General features: G+C 48.8%; 3 long non-coding RNA genes across 3 annotated transcripts; all 3 read right to left on the bottom strand.

The window, feature by feature from the left end:
• Positions 1-733: 733 nt before the first annotated feature.
• LOC132576169 (uncharacterized) lies at positions 734-5,252 on the bottom strand. Its single transcript, XR_009555740.1, has 3 exons — positions 5,180-5,252; positions 3,053-3,112; positions 734-770 (listed from the first exon to the last, which is right to left on the bottom strand). It is a non-coding gene; the product is annotated as an uncharacterized LOC132576169 (long non-coding RNA).
• Positions 5,253-6,779: 1,527 nt separating this feature from the next.
• Positions 6,780-13,526, bottom strand: LOC132575935 (uncharacterized). The gene is made up of 5 exons (XR_009555714.1): positions 13,490-13,526; positions 13,215-13,259; positions 10,359-10,394; positions 7,759-7,794; positions 6,780-6,813 (listed from the first exon to the last, which is right to left on the bottom strand). It is a non-coding gene; the product is annotated as an uncharacterized LOC132575935 (long non-coding RNA).
• A 1,056-nt stretch (positions 13,527-14,582) lies between these two features.
• LOC132576229 (uncharacterized) lies at positions 14,583-21,737 on the bottom strand. The gene is made up of 3 exons (XR_009555746.1): positions 21,666-21,737; positions 20,834-20,893; positions 14,583-14,619 (listed from the first exon to the last, which is right to left on the bottom strand). It is a non-coding gene; the product is annotated as an uncharacterized LOC132576229 (long non-coding RNA).
• Between the last annotated feature and the right edge of the window lie 869 nt (positions 21,738-22,606).

The following is a 22,606-nucleotide window of genomic DNA, read 5'->3' as shown; positions in this document are numbered from 1 at the left end:
CTCTCTGAATCAGAGACTCAGAGCGGCTTACAATCGCCTATATCTTCTCCCTCCACAACAGACACCCTGTGAGGTGGGTGGGGCTGAGAGGGTTCTCACAGCAGCTGCCCTTTCAAGGACAACTCCTGTGAGAGATATGGCTAACCCAAGGCCATTCCAGCAGGTGCAAGTGGGGGAGTGGGGAATCAAACCCGGTTCTCCCAGATAAGAGTCCGGACATTTAACCACAACACCAAACTGGCTCTCCAGGGCGGCTCACAACCTATAAAACCTATTTCCCTGACTTACATTTCTTTGAGCATGTTAGAAAGGGCCACGAGAACTAAGCACTGATGCGACCCTTCCTGCCCTCCTTCTCATGATCTGCCTATTTCACAGGATCCGCATTGCTGTCAGATGGCCATCAAAACTCTGTTTAAAAACTTCCAAGGATGGAGAGCCCACCACCTCCTGAGGAAGCCTGTTCCACTGAGGAACCACTTTAACGATCAGGAAGTTCTTCCTAATGTTGAGCCGGAAACTCTTCTTGGTTCTGGTCCTACCTTCTGGGGCCACAGAAAACAACTCCGCACCATCCTCTAGATGACAGCCCTTCAAGGACTTGAAGAAGGCGATCCTATCACCTCTCAGTCGCCTCCTCTCCAGGCTAAACATCCCCAGCTCTTTCAGCCTTTCCTCATGGGACTTGACCTCTCACCATCTCTAGCCCCCTCAGGGCTCAGTTGTACACTCACCTTTTGGCCTGGTTTGCCAGATAAACCAACGTTTCCCTACAAATTAAAAAAAAGACATGCATAAAGCGAGTACCTTCATATGATTACTGAGATCTTTGTAAAAAGACATTAAAGAAGAAGAAGAAGAATTGCAGATTCATACCCCGCCCTTCACTCTGAATCCAACATGGCTTCTCTTATGTTCTTATGTAACACAGAGTGTTGGACTGGATGGGCCACTGGCCTGATCCAGCATGGCTCCTCTTATGTTCTTCTGTGACACAAAGTGTTGGACTGGATGGGCCACTGGCCTGATCCAACACAGCTTCTCTTATGTTCTTATGTGACACAGTGTTGGGCTGGATGGGCCACTGGCCTGATCCAACAAGGCTTCTCTTATGTTCTTATGTGACACAGAGTGTTGGACTGGATGGGCCACTGGCCTGATCCAACATGGCTTCTCTTATGTTCTTCTGTGACACAGAGTGTTGGACTGGATGGGCCACTGGCCTGATCCAACATGGCTTCTTTTATGTTCTTATGTGACACAAAGGGCGTTTTCACACTGACCTTTTAGTGGCGCGACCACCCTCTTCACACCGGAGGATCTGCGCGGATTTCGCACAAGAAGCGCCCGAGCACCCAAAAGAGCCGGCGACTTCCGTCGCAAAAGCCGCTCAAACGTTTTCCTGCTTCTTGGCGGTTTCCGTTTGAGCGGGTTTCGCAACGGAAGTCGCCGGCTCTTTTGGGTGCTCCGGCGCTTCTTGTGCGAAATCCGCGCAGATCCTCCGGTGTGAAGATGGTGGTCGCGCCACTAAAAGGTCAGTGCAAAAACGCCCAAAGTGTTGGACTGGATGGGCCACTGGCCTGATCCAACAGGGCTTCTCTTATGTTCTTATGTGACACAGAGTGTTGGACTGGATGGGCCACTGGCCTGATCCAACATGGCTTCTCTTATGTTCTTCTATGACACAAAGTGTTGGACTGGATGGGCCACTGGCCTGATCCAACATGGCTTCTCTTATTTTCTTCTGTGACACAAAGTGTTGGACTGGATGGGCCACTGGCCTGATCCAACAGGGCTTTTCTTATGTTCTTATGTGACACAGAGTGTTGGACTGGATGGGCCGTTGGCCTGATCCAACATGGCTTCTCTTATGTTCTTATGTGACACAGAGTGTTGGACTGGATGGGCCGTTGGCCTGATCCAACATGGCTTCTCTTATGTTCTTATGTGACACAGAGTGTTGGACTGGATGGGCCGTTGGCCTGATCCAACATGGCTTCTCCTATGTTCTTATGTGACACAGAGTGTTGGACTGGATGGGCCATTGGCCTGATCCAGCATGGCTTCTCTTATGTTCTTATGTGACCCAGAGTGTTGGACTGGATGGGCCATCGGCCTGACCCAACATGGCTTCTCTTATGTTCTTATGTACTATCTTTTTGTAGGGCCTGTAAACAGAGCGGTTCTGCCAGGCCATTGGGTGAGGCAGCAGGCATCCATAATATATCTAACTCAGCTTCCCTTGTTGTGTCAGTTCACTCTTCTCAGGCCTACTGCTGTAGCATTGATTTATTTCAGGGGTGGCCAAGGGTAGCTCTCCAGATGTTTTTTGCCTACAACTCCCATCAGCCCCAGCCATGCTGGCTGGGGCTGCTGGGAGTTGTAGGCAAAAAACATCTGGAGAGCTACCCTTGGCCACCCCTGATTCATTTGATTGAGCCAGAGCTGCTTCTTGTTGAAATTGCCAGTTGATTTGATTGTTTTAATGTTTACATTTCTCATCAGTTTTCTCCAGGTCATTCTGTAAAAACCGAATTATATTTACTTGCAGAGGTAGAGAATAAGCTACGCGATATCTTTTGCTTGAGGGATATATCCCCCTTCTCCAATGCTAAGACCCTTTTAAATTAATAAAACACTTTCTCTTACAAATTGTAAGAGTTTTATAACAATATTAACTAATAGTTATAAATTCCACCTTTCAGTTTTTATTATCCTTAATATTCCCTCCATTCCCATCGTAGAATTAAATATTCTATTTTAGTCTATTTTAGCCAATCATAGAATTTCTTCCATCAAGCTGACGCCTCTTCCTTAGATTTACCATTTACAATTTGTCGAAATTGCCGGTTGATTTTATTGTTTTAACCGTGTGTTTTTATTCATTCATCACCGTGATTCTTTACTGTTATTGTTGATATGCTGTAATCCACCCTGAGCCCATCTGCAGGAAAGGGTGGAATAGAAATCAGCAAAATAAATAATTAAATAAGTAAAAACCAACTGGAACACTTTCTTGTCTTTCCCATCTTGACTGATCAATATTACTTACCCTTTCTCCGGGCTCCCCCTTCAATCCTAGCTGCCCGGGAATGCCAAATCCTGGGTTTCCCTGTAGAAATTAAGCCACGATTAAGACCAAAGAAAGCATTTTACACCTTCCTGTTCAACATACAGGTGGGTTTATGGTTTCTATAAAAAGCCAAGGGCAACTACTTTGAAAGGCAGGAACAAAACCTATTTCTATGGGTTGTGCTGTAGCTGCCCAGCACAATCATCGGTTAGAAGAGATCAAAGGAAGTCCTTCTTCACCCAAAACGTGATTAACATGTGGAATTCACTGCCACAGGAGGGGGTGGTGGCTGCAAGCATAGCCAGCTTTAAAAGGGGAATGGATAAGCATATGGAGCAACATGGCTTCTCTTATGTTCTTATGTGACATAGAGTGTTGGACTGGATGGGCCACTGGTCTGATCCAACATGGCTTCTCTTATGTTCTTATGTGATGCAGTGTTGGACTGGATGGGCCACTGGCCTGATCCAACATGGCTTCTCTTATGTTCTTCTGTGATGCAGAGTGTTGGACTGGATGGGCCATTGGCCTAATCCAACTTGGCTTCTCTTATGTTCTTATGTGACACAGAGTGTTGGACTGAATGGGCCCCTGGCCTGATCCAACATGGCTTCTCTTATGTTCTTATGTGACGCAGAGTGTTGGACTGGATGGGCCATTGGCCTGATCCAACGTGGCTTCTCTTATGTTCTTATGTGACACAGAGTGTTGGACTGGATGGGCCACTGGTCTGATCCAACAGGGCTTCTCTTATGTTCTTATGTGATGCAGAGTGTTGGACTGGATGGGCCACTGGCCTGATCCAACATGGCTTCTCTTATGTTCTTCTGTGACACAGTGTGTTGGACTGGATGGGCCACTGGCCTGATCCAACATGGCTTCTCTTATGTTTTTATGTGACACAGTGTGTTGGACTGGATGGGCCACTGGCCTGATCCAACATGGCTTTTCTTATGTTCTTCTGTGACACAGTGTGTTGGACTGGATGGGCCACTGGCCTGATCCAACATGGCTTCTCTTATGTTCTTATAATATGGGTTCAATTAAATTAACTGTGTTTTGATGCAGGAATTATTGCCTTAATCTTAATTTTGTTTTCATCTTCACCTCTCTCCTTGGACAGAAAACCGTCTACATATCTAGATACATCTTTATAGCTTAAAATCCTTACTCGATATTTTATTGTATGCATGTAAGTATTTATGCCTGCTTACAATCTGATTCTACAAGTTTAATGAATTGCATATGAATATTAATATTGATATTAACTTGTATATATTTTTTTAAAAATTCAATAAAAAATTTAAAGAGAATAGGATTTCGGGCTTTGAAATCCTGCAGCGCTTTACAAGAAACAGACATAAGAACATAAGAGAAGCCATGTTGGATCAGGCCAATGGCCCATCCAGTCCAACACTCTGTATCACTTAAGAACATGAGAGAAGCCATGCTGGATCAGGCCAATGGCCCATCCAGTCCAACACTCTGTGTCACACAGTGGCCAATATATATATATACACTGTGGCTAATAGCCACTGATGGACCTCTGCTCCATATTTTTATCCAATCCCCTCTTGAAGCTGGCTATGCTTGTAGCCGCCACCACCTCCTGTGGCAGTGAATTCCACATGTTAATCACCCTTTGGGTGAAGAAGTACTTCCTTTTATCCGTTCTAACGCAACTGCTCAGCAATTTCATTGAATGCCAACGAGTTCTTGTATTGTGAGAAAGGGAAAAAAGTACTTCATTCTCTACTTTCTCCATTCCATGCATAATCTTGTACACCTCTGTCATGTCACCCCGCAGTCGACATTTCTCCAAGCTAAAGAGCCCCAAGCATTTTAAACCTTTCTTCATAGGGAAAGTGTCCCAACCCTTGAAGCATTCCAGTTGCCCTTTTCTGCACTTTTTCCAATGCTATAATATCCTTTTTGAGGTGCGGCGACCAGAATTGCACACAGTATTCCAAATGAGACCGCACCATCGATTTCTACAGGGGCATTATGATCCTGGCTGATTTGTTTTCAATCCCCTTCCTAATAATTCCCAGGATGGCCTTGGCCTTTTTTATTGCATCGAAGTCATCATCGTCTGACCGCTCTTACCTTCTCTCCCTTTTCTCCTTGGGCTCCCTGATCCCCTTTCGGGCCTGGAGGGCCGACTGGCCCGATATCTCCCTGGTCACGGGAATTTAAAAAAAGAAAGAAACGTTTAGAGCAGTGATTTTCAAACCGCATTCAAAAGAAACCACAGGGCTAGGGGTTCTCAACCTCCAGGTGGGGGGGGGGGGAGAGCGTGAAGATCTTCTGGCATTCCACCTGATCTCCAGACAACACGGATCAACTTCTCTGGAGAAAAGAGCTGTTTCGGAGGGAACCAGGGGTGGGATTCTAGCGGGAGCTCCTTTGCATATTAGGCCACACACCCTAGATGTAGCCAATCTTCCAAAAGCTTACAAAAAAGAGCCTTGCAAGCTCTTGGAGGATTGGCTGCATCAGGGGGGTGTGGCCTAATATGCAAAGGAGCTCCTGCTAGAATCCCACCCCTGCTTATTGGGGAGCTACGTGTGGCTAGGGTTGCCAATCCCCAGGTGGGGGCAGGGGATCCCCCGGTTTGGAGGCCCTCCCCCCACTTCAGGGTCATCAGAAAGTGGGGGGAGGGGAGGGAAATGTCTGCTGGGAACTCAATTATTCCCTATAGAGATTTATTCCCATAGAAAATAATGGAGAACTGATCCGCGGGTATCTGGGGCTCTGGGGGGGGCTGTTTTTTGAGGTAGAGGCACCGAATTTTCAGTACAGCATCTAGTGCCTCTCCCCAAAATACCCCCCAAGTTTCAAAACGATTGGACCAGGGGGTCCAATTCTATGAGCCCCAAAAGAGCCCTTGAGTGAATACTTGCTGTTTAAAACAAGCCCCTTCATTATTTCCTATGGAAGGAAGGCATTGAAAAGGTGTGCCGTCCCTTTAGATGTGATGTCCAGAACTCCCTTTGGAGTTCAATGATGCTTGTCACAGCCTTGATCTTGGCTCCACCCCTAATGTCTGCTGGCTCCACCCCCAAAGTCTCCTGGCTCCACCCCCAAAGTCCCCAGATATTTCTTGAATTGGACTTGGCAACCCTACGTGGCCCTTTTGAGAACTGTTCCCCAATGCGGCACGTGACCCGCGGGCAAGGATATTACACAGTTAAGCTTGTGACTGGCAGGTGCTTTCCACCTTGAAGCAGCCGTTGCCAGGGGAACAGTAGCTGTAGGCTTCTTTGAGGGGTAGGCCTCATGCCAGTGTGGCTGTTTTGGTTGATGGAGATTGTGGCTTTCCGCGAGCCAGAGGAGGAGTTCTGCTGCCCTAGAGCCAGGGTCGGGATTCTAGGAGAAGCTCCTTTGCTTATTAGGCCACACATCCCTGATTTAGCCAATCCTCCAAGAGCTTACCAAAAAGAGCCTTGTAAGCTCCTGGAGGCTTGGTTACATCAGGGGAGTGTGGCCTAATATGCGAAGGAGTTCCTGCTAGAATTCCACCCCTGGAGGGACCTATGGCATTACACCCCACTGAGAGTTTCACGAGGAGGCCCAATAGAGCAGCGGGGGAGGAAGGGAGCCGTCTCCGTTCATAATGTACCCCTTTTTGAAGCTTCATCCCCCAGTCCTGTCGCTTCACGCCCTTCCACGACTTTCCTGCTCCCATAAGCCATTGCAACACTCACCCTGCTGCCTTTCTTGCCCGGAGGTCCCACAACCTGGGGATTAGGAGAAACAAGCTTCAACCATCAAGAACAAAAAAAAGGTAAAAGAGCACCAGTCATTTACGACTCTGGGGAGATGTTGCATCAGGACGTTTTCATGGCAGACTTGTTACAGCATGGTTTGCCCTTGCCTTCCCCAATCAACTACATCAGGGGTGCCCAAGCCCTGGTCCACAGACCAGTACCGGTCCGTGGCCTGTTAGAAGATATTGGATTTATATCCCACCCTCCACTCCAAAGAGTCTCAGAGCGGCTCGCTATCTCCTTTACCTTCCCCCCCACAACAGACACACTGTGAGGTAGATGAAGATATTGGATTTATATCCCGCCCTCCAATCCGAAGAGTCTCAGAGCGGCTCACAATCTCCTTTCCCTTCCTCCCCCACAACAGGCACCCTGTGAGGCAGATGAAGATATTGGATTTATATCCCGCCCTCCACTCCGAAGAGTCTCAGAGCAGCTCACAATCTCCTTTACCTTCCCCCCCACAACAGACACCCTGTGAGGTAGATGAAGATATTGGATTTATATCCCGCCCTCCACTCCGAAGAGTCTCAGAGCAGCTCACAATCTCCTTTACCTTCCCCCCCACAACAGACATCCAGTGAGGTGGGTGGGGCCGAGAGGGCTCTAACAGCAGCTGCCCCTCTGTCAGAGCTGTGGCTAACCCAGGGCCATTCCAGCAGCTGCGAGTGGAGGAGTGGGGAATCAAACCCGGTTCTCCCAGGTAAGAGTCCGCACACTTAACCTCTACACCAAACTGGCTCGGACTGTGGTACTGCGGCTTTACCACTCTGCACCATGGGGCTCAACCATTAAAAACTCATCCCCAATAATGTGACATGTGTAAAAAAAAAAGATTCCACCCTTCACAGGCGCCATCTTTCCTTGAGTGAATACTTGCTGTTTAAAACAAGCAACCAGAAATTCATTAATTACCCCCATTGCTGGAGCACCGGGGAAGCCATGGATGCCCTGGGGGGAAAAGCAAGGAAACCACAGTTAGCAACAATAATACTGTTTTAGGCTGCAAACCACCACCTTTAATGGCCTATGACAGCCTCACAGAGAGGCAAGGAAACAACAGTAATACATCACTGACGCTTACGAATACTGCCTCTCCTCTTGGCAGCCAGTGTGCCCTCTAAGCTGAGTTAGCGTGAGCCAGCTCACAGATTTTTGTCTTCGCTCCGGAAGGAGGACCCCAGAGCGCAGTAATTGATGCAGGAGCTCACCACTTGAATGCCAGTCGCTCACAAACTAGAACGCTTGCTCACGAGACTCTGCAGCTTAGAGGGAACATTGGTCGCTACACAACGCTATCCAACTCAACTCCCTTATTCTTTTATATTCCCAGAATAAGAGGCTGATAGTCAGCCTTTAATAAAATAAATCCAGAACTCCGTCGCTGAACAGCAGTCATGGAGGCAGAGCCCTCGAAAGTATCAGAATCTCTGATTGGATGCAGGCACGGCTGGCCCTGGACTCTTTGGCAAAGCTAACTTCTGGCGCCCCTCCTCTGCACTGATAACGTCACCAAGTCACATGGGAGGGACCCAATGCGGTGCCCCCAGAAGGCCAGCGCCCTAGGAAGTTGCCTTGTGGCAGGGCCAGTCCTGGATGCAGGAGGGAATCGCACACTACAAAGGGAAACAGTGACGCCTCTCCCTCCCCTTAGTGCCATTGCTCCTATCCCATCTAGATCCTCAGTGGTAGCTTGAAACTGTTTTTTTTTTTAAATATAGGGTCAGGAGGTCCAATCCTGAATCTTCTGTATCTTGTATTGTTTTCGTCTTCTGGAGTTCTGGCCCCACTGGAGGACCTCCTGATAGCTTCAGAGTTTTGGCCACTGTGTGACACAGACTGTTGGACTGGATGGGCCATTGGCCTGATCCAACATGGCTTCTCTTATGTTCTTATGTGACACAGACTGTTGGACTGGATAAACCATTGGCCTGATCCAACATGGCTTCTCTTATGTGACACAGAGTGTTGGACTGGATGAACCATTGGCCTGATCCAACATGGCTTCTCTTATGTGACACAGAGTGTTGGACTGGATGGACCATTGGCCTGATCCAACATGGCTGCTCTTCTGTGACACAGAGTGTTGGACTGGATGGGCCACTGGCCTGATCCAACATGGCTTCTCTTATGTTCTTATGTGACACAGAGTGTTGGACTGGATGGGCCATTGGCTTGATCCAACATGGCTTCTCTTATGTGACACAGAGTGTTGGACTGGGTGGGCCATTGGCCTGATCCAACATGGCTTCTCTTATGTTCTTATGTGACACAAAGTGTTGGACTGGATGGGCCCTTGGCCTGACCCAACATGGCTTCTCTTATGTTCTTATGTGACACAGAGTGTTGGACTGGATGGGCCATTGGCCTGACCCAACATGGCTTCTCTTATGTGACACAGAGTGTTGGACTGGATGGGCCCTTGGCCCAATCCAACATGGCTTCTTTTATGTTTTTATGTGACACAGAGTGTTGGACTGGATGGGCCATTGGCTGGATCCAACATGCCTTCTCTTGTGTTCGGGGGTGGAATTCTATCAGGAGCTCCTTTGGATATTAGGCCACACACCCCATGATCTAGCAAATCCTCCAAGAGCTTACAAAAAAAGAGCTTTGTAAGCTCTTGGAGAATTGGCTACATCCGGGGTGTGCGGGCTAATATGCAAAAGAGTTCCTGATAGAACTCCACCCCTGCTTGTGTTCATGTGTCTCGGGGCAGTGATGTTTTGTCTTTTTGGTGCTCAAGAGGCCACAGTGGGAGGGCTTCCGGAATTCTGGCCCCGCCAGTGAACTTCCTGTTGGTCCCTGAGTTTTGTTCACTATGTGACAGAGTGTTGGAGTACATGGGCCACTGGCCTGATCCAACATGGCTTCTCTTATGTTCTTATGTTAATCTGTGCCTGGACTATACCATGTGGATAGGGTTTTTTCATATGGAGAAACATTACATCACATGAACCCCATTAATGCTTCTGTTTGAAAAAATCCCTATTCACAGGAGGGAAGTTATCTCTGGCAATGCTGATTTTCTATCTGTGGAAATATTTAGGGGGGTGGGTATCGGGAAGAACCAGGGCTTTTAAATTTATTTTTAATTTGCAATTTATATCCCGCCCTGTCCCACAAAGTGGCCTCGGGGCAGCTTACAACATTGAGGACATTACAATAACAATAAATAAAACAGATCAACAAAATTAAACTATCTCATAAATAATAAAAAAAAACTTTTGAGCAGGAACGCACAGGAACGCAGTTACGGCTGGCTTGGTCTCAGGGGGTGCAGCCTAACATGCAAATGAATTCCTGCTGGGCTTTTTCTACAAAAAGCCCTATGTAAAACAATGGTGACATCGGGGGTGTGGCCTGATATGCAAATGAGTTCCTGCTGGACTTTTTCTATTGAAAAAAAGCCCTGAGAAGTACTCACTTGTCTGAGCACCCCCCAGGCCATGACCTGGAAAATGGTACAGCTGTTGTTACACTGAGCGACCAGCTGTTCCTCTGTTTTTACTTACTTGGTCTCCTTTTGGTCCAACGGGCCCTGGAAGACCCTGAAAAGCACCCGAGAATTTCCACCAATTAGAATTAAAACACAGTTGCAATTCATTGGTTAATCTGTTGCGGGCCAGAAAATGCGTTTTCAAAAATAATCCACTTGTATAGAAGGTCTTCTTCCATCTCCCATCAGCAGAAGATAATGGGGAACCATCACAAGGAACAATATGTTGTCGAAGGCTTTCACACCCGGAGTTCATCAGTCGTTGTAGTTTTTCTGGGCTGCATGGCTGTGGTCTTGGCATTGTGAAACCTGAAGTTTTGCCAGCAACTGTGACTAGCCTTTTCAGAGATATAGCCCAGAAAACTGGAGTTCTCTCTGGCTCAAGGTGAGAAGAAGATGGCAGGCAGGTAGTTTGTATCTACTCATGAAGGTGGGGGTGGGGCTGAGTAATTATCTTGTAGGAGTTTCCCAGGCTGTGACATGGTAGTAGAGGAGCTTTCCTGAGGAGGTTCTTTTGTATATGGATTGGCTATTGAAATTCTAATCTTATTTGTAGGTACGTTGTAAGATGTAGAGCAGGTGTGGCCAACGGTAGCTCTCCAGATGTTTTTTGCCTACAACTCCCATCAGCCCCAGCCATTGGCCATGCTGGCTGGGGCTGATGGGAGTTGTAGGCAAAAAACATCTGGAGAGCTACCGTTGGCGACCCCTGACGAAGAGCATTTTGTGTTTTTCGGAATAGGAAGCCATGCCCTATTTATTTTTAAACTCTCTTCCTTCCTGTTGAAATTGTGTTTGTGTTTATGAATTTCAATGGCTTCCCTGTGAAGTCTGACATGGTAACTGGATGTGTTGTTCAGCATAATACGCCTGTATAAATTGATGGTGTGGTCTCACTTGGAATACTGTGTGCAATTCTGGTCACCGCACCTCAAAAAGGATGTTATAGCACTGGAAAAAGTGCAGAAAAGGGCAACTAGAATGATTACAGGTTTGGAACACTTTCCCTATGAAGAAAGGTTAAAACGCTTGGGGCTCTAGCTTGAAGAAACGTCGACTGCGGGGTGACATGATAGAGGTTTACAAGATTATGCATGGGATGGAGAAGGTAGAGAAAGAAGTACTTTTCTCCCTTTCTCACAATACAAGAACTCCTGGGCATTCAATGAAATTGCTGAGCAGTCGGGTTAAAATGGATAAAAGGAGGTATATATAAATTTTTGGCCACTATGTGATACAGAGTGTTGGACTGGATGGGCCATTGGCCTGATCCAACATGGCTTCTCTTATGTTCTTATGTGACACAGAGTGTTGGACTGGATGGGCCATTGGCCTGATCCAACATGGCTTCTCTTATGTTCTTATGTGACACAGAGTGTTGGGCAGGATGGGCCATTGGCCTGATCCAACATGGCTTCTCTTGTGTTCTTATGTGACACAGAGTGTTGGACTGGATGGGCCACTGACCTGATCTAACATGGCTTCTCTTATGTTCTTATGTGACACAGAGTGTTGGACTGGATGGGCCACTGACCTGATCTAACATGGCTTCTCTTATGTTCTTATGTGACACAGAGTGTTGGACTGGATGGGCCATTGGCCTGATTCAACATGGCATCTCTTATGTTCTTATGTAACACAGAGTGTTGGACTGGATGGGCCACTGGCCTGATTCAACATGGCATCTCTTATGTTCTTATGTAACACAGAGTGTTGGACTGGATGGGCCACTGGCCTGATTCAACATGGCATCTCTTATGTTCTTATGTAACACAGAGTGTTGGACTGGATGGGCCACTGGCCTGATCCAACATGGCCTCTCTTATGTTCTTATGTAACACAGAGTGTTGGACTGGATGGGCCACTGGCCTGATCCAACAGGGCTTCTCTTATGTTCTTATCACAGGGAACATTTTTATACTTGGGAGAAGTAAGTTGGGCATCTTCGGCCATGGCTTGGATAACCCAAGCTGGCCCAATCTCATCAGATCTCAGAAGCTAAAGCAGGCTCAGCCCTGGCTAGTATTTGGATGAGAGACTTCCAAAGAATACCAGGGGCATGACAAGAAGGTAGGCAACGGCAAACTGCCTCTGAGCATCTCTCGCCTTGAAAACCCTACAGGGTCATCATAAGTCAGCTGTGACTTGACCGCACTTTTCACCCCATTTTCAGTAAAGAACCTTCCTTGTACTCAGAGAACAAGTCAGGCAGAGAGACCAAAACAATTAGGTTCTTCCGATCTACCCTCAAAGGAAGCCCCGACAAAGTTACCAGAAGCATGCCCTTGCAGTGTGGGATTTGTGGATTTGGAAGGTCTGCAGAAGACTGCAAAGTCAACACAATAGGGTTGTCAATTCCCAGGTGGGGGCAGGGGATCTCCCAGTTTGGAGGCCCTCCCCTGACTTCAGGTTCATCAGAAAGTGGGGTGGGGGAGGGAAATGTCTGCTGATTCCCATAGGAAATTATGGGGAATTGATCTGTGGGTATCTGGGGATATGGAGGGGCTGTTTTTTTGAGGGAGAGGCACCAAATTTGCAGCATGGCATCCAGTGCCTCTCCTCGAAATACCCTCCACGTTTCAAAACGATTGAACCGGGGGGTCCAATTCTATGAGCCCCAGAAGAAGGTGCCCCTATCCATTATTTCCAATGGAGGGAAGGCGTTTTAAAGGGGTGCGTCCCCTTTAAACGTGATCGCCAGAACTCCCTTTGGAGTTCAGTTCTGCTCGTCAAACCCTTGTGCCTGGTTCCACCCCCAAAGTCTCCTGGCTCCACCCCCAAAGTCCCCAGATATTTCTTGGACCTGGCAACTCTAGTTCAAACAATGGCTCAACCACCCCCCACCCTCAACCCACATGTATTGCCATCTTACCGCGATTCCTGAAAGACCTTTCGGTCCCTTCTCCCCACTCTCTCCCTGCAAAGGAGAGAAAACGAACTCTCGTCATCATCATCATCCATTAAGAAGAAGCATAAAGATGTCTAGAACACCTCATGGACTGGAAACTGGGCATCTTCAGCCATGGCTTGGATAACCCAGGCTAACCTCATGGTCTATGTGACATCATCAATCCCTGTGTTGTCTGAACTGAGCCTAATCCCTGTGTTGTCTCTTGTGTTCCCTCCCCTAGCTTAAGATCATCTCACCTTTTCTCCTTTGACACCATCTTGGCCTTTTTTACCCTGAATTTAAAAACAACAACAACAATAAAACATATTATTATTATTTTCCATTCATCCAATAGGATTAATCTTGAAACCCCGAACTTTTCAGGAGAAAAGTTTCTTGTATTTTCCTTCCTTCGAACATAAGAGGTTCATCAGTGGCTATCAGTTACTGAGCGTATTGATGGAACTCTCCATCTGGGGCAGTCATGTCTTCTTGGTGCTTGACGGAGGGGCAACAGTGGAAGGGCTGGCCCCACTGATTGACCTCCTGATGGCACCTGGTTTATTTGGCCACTGTGTGACACAGAGTGTTGGACTGGGTGGGCCATTGGCCTGACCCAACATGGCTTCTCTTATGTTCTTATGTGACACAGAGTGTTGGACTGGATGGGCCATTGGCCTGATCCAACATGACTTCTCTTATGTTCTTATGTGACACAGAGTGTTGAACTGGATGCGCCACTGGCCTGATCCAACATGGCTTCTCTTATGTTCTTCTGTGACACAGAGTGTTGGACTGGATGGGCCATTGGCCTGATCCAACATGGCTTCTCTTATGTTCTTATGTGACACAGAGTCCTGGACTGGGTGGGCCATTGGCGTGGCCTGATCCAACATGGCTTCTCTTGTGTTCTAATTGGTGGCCTGAAATGGCACAGCGCTTCCTACTCCCAAAAAAGTTCTGCTCCTTCATTCCCCTGCATGTGTGAACTTAGCTCCAGTGACCTTTCTGCCGGCATCCCTACCCTCAAGCCAGCTGGTCCTTCTCCACCTGGCGCTCCTTGTTCGCCCTGAAAGGAAAAACACAGAGATGTTATTACCTCAGGTGTTCTAGCCATCTCAGGAATATCACATTACCAATGAATCACCGCGGGACAGAAACGTTTCAAAAGAATTAATAACAAAATCGCGTATTTGCAGACATGTTTGGCAGCCCTGCCACAGACACTACACATGCTCAGAGCTATGTAGATTGGCTCCAGAAAGATACTCTTTGGCCATGCATCCCATCAGGCACATAGATTTGCTACTAAGGTCTACTGAGGTTTGACCAAGCATCACTGAAAACTCACCTTCTGCCCTTGGGATCCAGGAAGTCCCAATGCCCCCTGGAAAGCAGAAAGAAGGAAGCTCAAGTCTGGTTGACACATAACAGAAGCCTTTCACTGTTCCCAGATTTACTCACTTCTTCAGCCCAAACACTAGCTGCATATCTTTGACCTACAGTCGAGAAGTACACAAAGGCAGCTTGGTGCGCCTGCATAAAAACGTCTTTGGGCCAAGGTCAGTGCTAGGTTTTTCGGTGCACTAGGACAAGTATGACTTTGGTTCCCCCATTCAATAGAGAAAAATGTTCGGCTTCTAGAATGCACAGATTACTTACAGGCCAGGCTTTTTTCCCCCTGGAAAATGAGGTGCCGGAACTTTCAAGAGGGAAACGAAGGAAAAACACACGGGTACCCCTCACAAACTTTTAAACGTTTTTGGGCAATCTTGTTTCTACAAAGAGGTTCCAGAACTCTGTCCCACCACGTTCCCCCAGGAAAAAAGCCCTGCTCACCAGGCATTCAAAATGAGCAACGTGGAAAAAATAAGAGTTAAGTTCTTCAAAGCCCCTCTAATATTTCATCACGGCAGGGGTGGGATTCTAGCAGCAGCTCCTTTGCATATTAGGCCACACACTCCTGATGCAGCCAATCCTCCAAGAGCTGACAAAAACAGAGCCTTGCAAGCTCTTGGAGGATTGGCTACCTCAGGGGGTGTGGCCTAATTTGCAAAGGAGCTGCTGCTAGAATTCTACCCCTGACTAGTAAGAGTCCTGCAAGCTCTTGGAGGATTGGCTACCTCAGGGGGTGTGGCCTAATTTGCAAAGGAGCTGCTGCTAGAATTCCACCCCTGACTAGTAAGAGTCCTGCAAGCTCTTGGAGGATTGGCTACATCAGGGGGTGTGGCCTAAGATGCAAAGGAGCTGCTGCTAGAATTCCACCCCTGACTAGTAAGAGTCCTGCAAGCTCTTGGAGGATTGGCTACATCAGGAGGTGTGGCCTAAGATGCAAAGGAGCTGCTGCTAGAATTCCACCCCTGACTAGTAAGAGTCCTGCAAGCTCTTGGAGGATTGGCTACCTCAGGGGGTGTGGCCTAATTTGCAAAGGAGCTGCTGCTAGAATTCCACCCCTGACTAGTAAGAGTCCTGCAAGCTCTTGGAGGATTGGCTGCATCAGGGGGTGTGGCCTAAGATGCAAAGGAGCTCCTGCTAGAATTCCACCCCTGACTAGTAAGAGTCCTGCAAGCTCTTGGAGGACTGGCTGCATCAGGGGGTGTGGCCTAATTTGCAAAGGAGCTGCTGCTAGAATTCCACCCCTGACCAGTAAGAGTCCTGCAAGCTCTTGGAGGACTGGCTGCATCAGGGGGTGTGGCCTAATATGCAAAGGAGCTGCTGCTAGAATTCCACCCCTGACTTGTAAGAGTCCTGCAAGCTCTTGGAGGACTGGCTGCATCAGGGGGTGTGGCCTAAGATGCAAAGGAGCTGCTGCTAGAATTCCACCCCTGACTAGTAAGAGTCCTGCAAGCTCTTGGAGGATTGGCTGCATCAGGGGGTGTGGCCTAAGATGCAAAGGAGCTCCTGCTAGAATTCCACCCCTGACTAGTAAGAGTCCTGCAAGCTCTTGGAGGACTGGCTGCATCAGGGGGTGTGGCCTAATTTGCAAAGGAGCTGCTGCTAGAATTCCACCCCTGACTAGTAAGAGTCCTGCAAGCTCTTGGAGGATTGGCTACCTCAGGGGGTGTGGCCTAAGATGCAAAGGAGCTGCTGCTAGAATTCCACCCCTGACTTGTAAGAGTCCTGCAAGCTCTTGGAGGACTGGCTGCATCAGGGGGTGTGGCCTAATATGCAAAGGAGCTGCTGCTAGAATTCCACCCCTGACTTGTAAGAGTCCTGCAAGCTCTTGGAGGATTGGCTACCTCAGGGGGTGTGGCCTAATATGCAAAGGAGCTGCTGCTAGAATTCCACCCCTGACTAGTAAGAGTCCTGCAAGCTCTTGGAGGATTGGCTACCTCAGGGGGTGTGGCCTAAGATGCAAAGGAGCTGCTGCTAGAATTCCACCCCTGACTTGTAAGAGTCCTGCAAGCTCTTGGAGGACTGGCTGCATCAGGGGGTGTGGCCTAATTTGCAAAGGAGCTGCTGCTAGAATTCCACCCCTGACTAGTAAGAGTCCTGCAAGCTCTTGGAGGATTGGCTACCTCAGGGGGTGTGGCCTAATATGCAAAGGAGCTGCTGCTAGAATTCCACCCCTGACTAGTAAGAGTCCTGCAAGCTCTTGGAGGATTGGCTACCTCAGGGGGTGTGGCCTAAGATGCAAAGGAGCTGCTGCTAGAATTCCACCCCTGACTTGTAAGAGTCCTGCAAGCTCTTGGAGGACTGGCTGCATCAGGGGGTGTGGCCTAATTTGCAAAGGAGCTGCTGCTAGAATTCCACCCCTGACTAGTAAGAGTCCTGCAAGCTCTTGGAGGATTGGCTACCTCAGGGGGTGTGGCCTAATATGCAAAGGAGCTGCTGCTAGAATTCCACCCCTGACTAGTAAGAGTCCTGCAAGCTCTTGGAGGATTGGCTACCTCAGGGGGTGTGGCCTAATATGCAAAGGAGCTGCTGCTAGAATTCCACCCCTGACTTGTAAGAGTCCTGCAAGCTCTTGGAGGACTGGCTGCATCAGGGGGTGTGGCCTAATTTGCAAAGGAGCTGCTGCTAGAATTCCACCCCTGACTAGTAAGAGTCCTGCAAGCTCTTGGAGGATTGGCTACCTCAGGGGGTGTGGCCTAATATGCAAAGGAGCTGCTGCTAGAATTCCACCCCTGACTAGTAAGAGTCCTGCAAGCTCTTGGAGGATTGGCTACCTCAGGGGGTGTGGCCTAAGATGCAAAGGAGCTGCTGCTAGAATTCCACCCTTGACTTGTAAGAGTCCTGCAAGCTCTTGGAGGATTGGCTACATCAGGGGGTGTGGCCTAAGATGCAAAGGAGCTGCTGCTAGAATTCCACCCCTGACTAGTAAGAGTCCTGCAAGCTCTTGGAGGATTGGCTACCTCAGGGGGTGTGGCCTAATATGCAAAGGAGCTGCTGCTAGAATTCCACCCCTGACTAGTAAGAGTCCTGCAAGCTCTTGGAGGATTGGCTACCTCAGGGGGTGTGGCCTAAGATGCAAAGGAGCTGCTGCTAGAATTCCACCCCTGACTTGTAAGAGTCCTGCAAGCTCTTGGAGGACTGGCTGCATCAGGGGGTGTGGCCTAATATGCAAAGGAGCTGCTGCTAGAATTCCACCCCTGACTTGTAAGAGTCCTGCAAGCTCTTGGAGGATTGGCTACCTCAGGGGGTGTGGCCTAATATGCAAAGGAGCTGCTGCTAGAATTCCACCCCTGACTAGTAAGAGTCCTGCAAGCTCTTGGAGGATTGGCTACCTCAGGGGGTGTGGCCTAATATGCAAAGGAGCTGCTGCTAGAATTCCACCCCTGACTTGTAAGAGTCCTGCAAGCTCTTGGAGGACTGGCTGCATCAGGGGGTGTGGCCTAATTTGCAAAGGAGCTGCTGCTAGAATTCCACCCCTGACTAGTAAGAGTCCTGCAAGCTCTTGGAGGATTGGCTACCTCAGGGGGTGTGGCCTAATATGCAAAGGAGCTGCTGCTAGAATTCCACCCCTGACTAGTAAGAGTCCTGCAAGCTCTTGGAGGATTGGCTACCTCAGGGGGTGTGGCCTAAGATGCAAAGGAGCTGCTGCTAGAATTCCACCCCTGACTTGTAAGAGTCCTGCAAGCTCTTGGAGGACTGGCTGCATCAGGGGGTGTGGCCTAATTTGCAAAGGAGCTGCTGCTAGAATTCCACCCCTGACTAGTAAGAGTCCTGCAAGCTCTTGGAGGATTGGCTACCTCAGGGGGTGTGGCCTAATATGCAAAGGAGCTGCTGCTAGAATTCCACCCCTGACTAGTAAGAGTCCTGCAAGCTCTTGGAGGATTGGCTACCTCAGGGGGTGTGGCCTAATATGCAAAGGAGCTGCTGCTAGAATTCCACCCCTGACTTGTAAGAGTCCTGCAAGCTCTTGGAGGACTGGCTGCATCAGGGGGTGTGGCCTAATTTGCAAAGGAGCTGCTGCTAGAATTCCACCCCTGACTAGTAAGAGTCCTGCAAGCTCTTGGAGGATTGGCTACCTCAGGGGGTGTGGCCTAATATGCAAAGGAGCTGCTGCTAGAATTCCACCCCTGACTAGTAAGAGTCCTGCAAGCTCTTGGAGGATTGGCTACCTCAGGGGGTGTGGCCTAATATGCAAAGGAGCTGCTGCTAGAATTCCACCCCTGACTTGTAAGAGTCCTGCAAGCTCTTGGAGGATTGGCTACATCAGGGGGTGTGGCCTAAGATGCAAAGGAGCTGCTGCTAGAATTCCACCCCTGACTAGTAAGAGTCCTGCAAGCTCTTGGAGGATTGGCTACCTCAGGGGGTGTGGCCTAATATGCAAAGGAGCTGCTGCTAGAATTCCACCCCTGACTAGTAAGAGTCCTGCAAGCTCTTGGAGGATTGGCTACCTCAGGGGGTGTGGCCTAAGATGCAAAGGAGCTGCTGCTAGAATTCCACCCCTGACTTGTAAGAGTCCTGCAAGCTCTTGGAGGATTGGCTACCTCAGGGGGTGTGGCCTAATATGCAAAGGAGCTGCTGCTAGAATTCCACCCCTGACTAGTAAGAGTCCTGCAAGCTCTTGGAGGATTGGCTACCTCAGGGGGTGTGGCCTAAGATGCAAAGGAGCTGCTGCTAGAATTCCACCCCTGACTTGTAAGAGTCCTGCAAGCTCTTGGAGGATTGGCTACCTCAGGGGGTGTGGCCTAATATGCAAAGGAGCTGCTGCTAGAATTCCACCCCTGACTTGTAAGAGTCCTGCAAGCTCTTGGAGGATTGGCTACCTCAGGGGGTGTGGCCTAATATGCAAAGGAGCTGCTGCTAGAATTCCACCCCTGACTTGTAAGAGTCCTGCAAGCTCTTGGAGGATTGGCTACCTCAGGGGGTGTGGCCTAAGATGCAAAGGAGCTGCTGCTAGAATTCCACCCCTGACTAGTAAGAGTCCTGCAAGCTCTTGGAGGACTGGCTACATCAGGGGGTGTGGCCTAATATGCAAAGGAGCTGCTGCTAGAATTCCACCCCTGACTTGTAAGAGTCCTGCAAGCTCTTGGAGGACTGGCTACATCAGGGGGTGTGGCCTAATATGCAAAGGAGCTGCTGCTAGAATTCCACCCCTGACTAGTAAGAGTCCTGCAAGCTCTTGGAGGACTGGCTACCTCAGGGGGTGTGGCCTAATATGCAAAGGAGCTGCTGCTAGAATTCCACCCCTGACTAGTAAGAGTCCTGCAAGCTCTTGGAGGATTGGCTACATCAGGGGGTGTGGCCTAAGATGCAAAGGAGCTGCTGCTAGAATTCCACCCCTGACTAGTAAGAGTCCTGCAAGCTCTTGGAGGACTGGCTACATCAGGGGGTGTGGCCTAATATGCAAAGGAGCTGCTGCTAGAATTCCACCCCTGACTAGTAAGAGTCCTGCAAGCTCTTGGAGGATTGGCTACATCAGGGGGTGTGGCCTAATATGCAAAGGAGCTGCTGCTAGAATCCCACCCCTGCATGACGGCAATGTCATCTACTCACCAGCAAGTCGGAAAATGTGAGAATGCCCGCATTTTCCACCATTAAACAATTTGGGTAGCAGCAGCTACGGAAGATGAGAGCCAACAGCTACAGAAATTCTAGAAGCCAATTAAACGTCAGCCTTCCCTTTCCAGTCAACAGATCTCACTATTTTGATGGCCCTCAGAACTTGACACCTTAGGTGAATGCCTTGATTTGTCTAATGGTTAGACCAGCCGTTATGCTGGAAAAGGCATTTGGGAGACAGTGTGTTGGAAGAAGGCCCTAGATTTAGTCCCTGGCGGCCCTTGCAGCAGGTTTTGGGAAAGAACTTTCTCTCCCTGAACACACGTCGAAGGAGTAAATATGGCCGATCCCACGGAAATCAAAGTGTGTAGTTTGGACCTGAGACACTAGAAAGCTGCTCCCAGTTGCAGGAGGAAACACAAGGTTAGGCGAACCAATGGACAGGGCTTTTCTAAAGCAAAAGACACCTCCACCTCCTGTGACAGTTATTTTGGGTTTTGGCTCCACCTCCTGGGGCAGCCATTTTGGGTTTGGGCTCCACCTCCTGTGGCAGCCATTTTGGGTTTTGGCTCCACCTCCTGTGGCAGCCTAGCAACCCTGCACTCCCTGTGTGTCACTTTCATAAGCCTCGTGGCAAAGGCGACACCTACCTTTTCTCCTTCTGCTCCCTTGAGGCCGGGAGGCCCTGGCATGCCAACGCCAACTTCACCCTGAAAAGCAAGCAGGGTGCCATGATACAAAACACTGCTGACATATAGCCTAAGAACCTGAGAAGGGCCCTGCTGGATCAGGCCATGTAGTCCTGAAACTCTTGGGACTGGACTTCTTTCCCTCAAGGAGGGCAGACAATGAAAGAGAACTACAGCACGACTCCCATGTGATTATACCAGGTGAACATCACCTTTGGGAGTGGCCCCCCCACACAAGGCCATAAAGTCCCAAGTCTAACCATGCCATTCTAAGCAGAGTTATACACTTCTCAGTCCGTTGACTTCAGTGGATTTGGAAGAACTTAACTCTGCTTAGGATGACACTGGGCGTTTTTGCACTGACCTTCAAGCGGCGCGACCACCCTCTTCACACCGGAGGATCTGCGCAGATTTCGCACAAGAAGCGCCGGCGCACCCAAAAGAGCCGGCGACTTCCGTCGCAAAAGCCGCTCAAACGTTTTCCTGCTTCTTGGCGGTTTCCGTTTGAGCGGGTTTCGCAACGGAAGTCGCCGGCTCTTTTGGGTGCGCCGGCGCTCCTTGTGCGAAATCCGCGCAGATCCTCCGGTGTGAAGAGGGTGGTCGCGCCACTTGAAGGTCAGTGCGAAAACGCCCACTGTAAAACTACCTCACTGTGCCATTTCTGAACAGGCATCTTCTCTAGCGGCTCCTGAATTATGGAACCACACTTCCCGTTTGAAGAAGACTTTGAAGACCTACTTGTGTGTGAGAGAGTGTGTAACTTCTGAATCAAAGGATATTTTAGAGCCAGTACCTTTTCGCCCTTGGGCCCGGTACTTCCTGGAGTGCCGTCCAGTCCTATTGGCCCAGGTAGGCCGGCTTTTCCCTGTAAAAAGAAGAGAGTCTGCTTTCTATGCCCCGTGGATCTGGGAGCCATTCCAAACGCAGGCGAGCAATTTCACCTGCCACAAGCCCTCAGTCACTTCCTTTTCATCAGACAGGAGAACCGAAATTTTATGCCAAAGGTCTCACAGAGCAGGTGGAACAAAGCAGTAGACAAGTACACCTTTAGGACCAATTAAGTTTTGTTCAGAATGTAGGCTTTCCTATGCTCTAAGCAGACTTCATCAGACAAAAATGGAATGGCAAGCAGCAGTTTCTTCCTTCCTTCCTTCCTTCCTTCCTTCCTTCCTTCCTTCCTTCCTTCCTTCCTTCCTTCCTTCCTTCCTTCCTAATTTATTTATTAATCTATCTATCCCCAAAACTAACAAAGCCAAAATGTTACCCAGATTTATGGCACTTCACACCTACGACATCAACCTGCTTTTTATCACCCTCCAATGTTGCTTCAGCCCAGTTAACAACACTAACTAACAAACACAGACCCCGATTTGTGATTCTTTTAATCTGCTAAAAATATTCCCATGATTCTACATACCAACTCATTGCCCGCTTATACTAAGAACTGCTATTTGCCGTTTCATTTTTGTCTGATGAAGTCTGCTCGCAGCATACGAAAGCTTCCATTCGGAATAAAACTTACTTGGTCTTAAAGGTGTCACTTGTCTACTGCTTTGTTCTATTGCTTCAGACCAACACGGCTGTCTGCTGGGATCTACAGAACAGGTGGGTTTAGGAAGCAAATATAAAAGAACAGAGTGAGGATTCTTCAAATTATTTCTGACATCTGCGAACCTTGAAGGCCTGCCTGAGTCTGGCTGGTGAAAGTCTATCACCTCTCCCTTGAAAGTCCCA

Source organism: Heteronotia binoei, chromosome 8 (genome assembly GCF_032191835.1).
Source record: "Heteronotia binoei isolate CCM8104 ecotype False Entrance Well chromosome 8, APGP_CSIRO_Hbin_v1, whole genome shotgun sequence".
NCBI lineage: Eukaryota > Metazoa > Chordata > Lepidosauria > Squamata > Gekkonidae > Heteronotia > Heteronotia binoei.
This window is presented reverse-complemented; position numbering and strand designations above follow the sequence as displayed.